The sequence below is a fragment of the Cupressus sempervirens genome, chromosome 2, assembly GCF_028749045.1.
Source record: "Cupressus sempervirens isolate cs-2001-9-10 chromosome 2, ASM2874904v1, whole genome shotgun sequence".
NCBI classification, from domain to species: Eukaryota; Viridiplantae; Streptophyta; class Pinopsida; order Cupressales; family Cupressaceae; genus Cupressus; species Cupressus sempervirens.
This window is the reverse complement of record NC_143119.1, coordinates 560,484,912-560,488,409: the sequence shown is the minus strand read 5'-3', so window position 1 is coordinate 560,488,409 and position 3,498 is coordinate 560,484,912.

Genomic DNA, 3,498 nt, shown 5'->3' with positions numbered 1-3,498 from the left:
ATTGGCCTCGGGCCATTGTGACGGCCTCGCAATTTCTCTTTAATTGCAACCTATGTTTGCGCAGTAGCAGAGTTTGCATGTAAGATGGGCCTTGTTCTCGAGAGTTCCAGGAGATGACCTCCGGAACTTTTGGATTGGGCCCCTTCAAGGTGAAATTCATCCAGTTGATCGGATGAGCTCGATGACCATTTCAGTCCCTCGGCTCCATGAACTCACATCTCATAACCGATGACAATCTTTTGCTCCTCTGCCGACCTCATAAAAAATTGGGTCGTGAATGGCTGTTTGGTAGGAATTTTAAAGGATTTGGATTTTTAAGGCGGATGTCGGTGTGTTCGCTAATTTCTAATGCAGAGCGAGCCTCGCACTAATAGCTTATATAGGAGAGGTGGTTGCCGCGAGCCTCTCCCGTGCCCCTCTCATTGATTCAACGCCGGTGTCAAGGCGGATGGATATGTCGGATTTTGAAATGGTGGACGCCGACGTTGAATCAATTAGAGGGGCATGAAGCCCACCCTGGATGCGCTATTCCTTGACTCTCCTTTAGATCATGTTTTCTTGTCACTCAGCTGGCGCAATTTCGGAAAAAGGTTTGGCAGCGGTTGCCATCCCTCACCGCGTCTACTTGGTGATTTTAAAACTCGATCTAAAACGGGAGCCCTCGCCTAGCACCTCCGTCCGGTGTTGCTCGGGTATTGCAAAAAATTATGCCAACGGCATGAATCCCCCAACGAATGCCTACGCTTGGACCCTCTCTTAGATCACCTTCTTTGATCACTCGACCGACGCAACTACGGAAGAGACTTGGCAGCGGTTGCCATTCTACAGCGCGTCTGTTCAGCGATTTCGAAGTTGATCTAATGGCGAGCCCTTGTCTCTAGCCATGAGGTGGGAGCTTGGCGCTCTAGCAAAATTTTTTGCGTGCCTATCGCGGCTACAAGGGGAGAGGTGGTTGCCGCGAGCCTCTCCCGTGCCCCCCTCATTGATTCAACGCCGTTGTCAGGGCGGATGGACATGTCGGATTTTGAAACGGTGGACGCCGACGTTGAATCAATTAGAGGGGCATGAAGCCCACCCTTGAGGGTGCTATTCCTGGACTCTCCTTTAGATCATGTTTTCTTGTCACTCAGCTGCCGCAATTTCGGAAAAAGGTTTGGCAGCGGTTGCCAGCCCTCACCGCGTCTACTCGGTGATTTTAAAACTCGATCTAAAACGGGAGCCCTCGTCTAGCACCTCCATCCGGTGTTGCTCGGGTATTGCATAAATTTATGCCATCGGCGCGAATCCCCCAATGAATGCCTATGCTTGGACCCTCTCTTAGATCACCTTCTTTGATCACTCCACCGACACAACTACGGAAGAGACTTGGCAGCGGTTGCCATTCTACAGCGCGTCTGTTCAGCGATTTCGAAGTTGATCTAATGGCGAGCCCTTGTCTGTAGCCATGAGGTGGGTGCTTGGCGCTCTAGCAAAATTTTTTGCGTGCCTATCGCGGCTACAAGGGGAGAGGTGGTTGCCGCGAGCCTCTCCCGTGCCCCCCTCATTGATTCAACGCCGCTGTCAGGGCAGATGGATATGTCGGATTTTGAAACGGTGGACGCCGACGTTGAATCAATTAGAGGGGCATGAAGCCCACCCTCGAGGGTGCTATTCCTGGACTCTCCTTTAGATCATGTTTTCTTGTCACTCAGCTGCCGCAATTTCGGAAAAAGGTTTGGCAGCGGTTGCCAGCCCTCACCGCGTCTACTTGGTGATTTTAAAACTCGATCTAAAACGGGAGCCCTCGTCTAGCACCTCCGTCCGGTGTTGCTCGGGTATTGCATAAATTTATGCCATCGGCGCGAATCCCCCAACGAATGCCTACGCTTGGACCCTCTCTTAGATCACCTTCTTCGATCACTCGACCGACGCAACTACGGAAGAGACTTGGCAGCGGTTGCCATTCTACACCGCGTCTGTTCAGCGATTTCGAAGTTGATCTAATGGCGAGCCCTTGTCTCTAGCCATGAGGTGGGTGCTTGGCGCTCCAGCAAAATTTTTTGCGTGCCTATCGCGGCTACAACGGGAGAGGTGGTTGCCGCGAGCCTCTCCCGTGCCCCCCCCTCATTGATTCAACACCGCTGTCAGGGCGGATGGAAATGTCGGATTTTGAAACGGTGGACGCTGACATTGAATCAATTAGAGGGGCATGAAGCCCACCCTCGAGGGTGCTATTCCTGGACTCTCCTTTAGATCATGTATTCTTGTCACTCAGCTGGCGCAATTTCGGAAAAAGGTTTGGCAGCGGTTGCCAGCCCCTCGCCGCGTCTACTCGGTGATTTTAAAACTCGGTCTAAAACGTGGGCCCTCGTCTTGCACCTCCGTCCGGTGTTGCTCGGGTATTGCACAAATTTTTGCCATCGGTGCGAATCCCCCAACGAATGCCTACACGCTTGGACCCTCTCTTAGATCACCTTCTTCGATCACTAGACCGACGCAATTACGGAAGAGACTTGGCAGCGGTTGCCATTCTACACCGCGTCCGTTCTGCGATTTCGAAGTTGATCTAATGGCGAGCCCTTGTCGATAGCCATGAGGTGGGTACTTGGCGCTCTAGCAATATTTTTTGCGAGCCTATCGTGGCTACAATGGGGGAGGTGGTTGCCGCGAGCCTCTCCCGTGCCCAGCTCATTGATTCAACGCCGCTGTCAGGGCGGATGGATATGTCGGATTTTGAAACGGTGGACGCCGACGTTGAATCAATTAGAGGGGCATGAAGCCCACCCTCGAGGGTGCTATTCCTGGACTCTCCTTTAGATCATGTTTTCTTGTCACTCAGCTGGCGCAATTTTGGAAAAAGGTTTGGCAGCGGTTGCCAGCCCTCACTGCGTCTACTTGGTGATTTTAAAACTTGATCCAAAACGGGAGCCCTCGTCTAGCACCTCCGTTCGGTGGTGCTCGGGTATTGCATAAATTTATGCCATTGGCGCGAATCCCCCAACGAATGCCTACGCTTGGACCCTCTCTTAGATCACCTTCTTCGATCACTCGACCGACGCAACTACGGAAGAGACTTGGCAGCGGTTGCCATTCTACAGCGCGTCTGTTCAGCGATTTCGAAGTTGATCTAATGGCGAGCCCTTGTCTCTAGCCATGAGGTGGGTGCTTGGCGCTCTAGCAAAATTTTTTGCGTGCCTATCGCGGCTACAACGGGAGAGGTGGTTGCCGCGAGCCTCTCCCGTGGCCCCCTCATTGATTCAACGCCGCTGTCAGGGCGGATGGATATGTCGGATTTTGAAACGGTGGACGCTGACGTTGAATCAATTAGAGGGGCATGAAGCCCACCCTCGAGGGTGCTATTCCTTTAGATCATGTTTTCTTGTCACTCAGATAGCGCAATTTCGGAAAAAGGTTTGGCAGCGGTTGCCAGCCCTCACCGCGTCTACTCGGTGATTTTAAAACTCGATCTAAAACGGGAGCCCTCGTCTAGCACCTCCGTCCGGTGTTGCTCGGGTATTG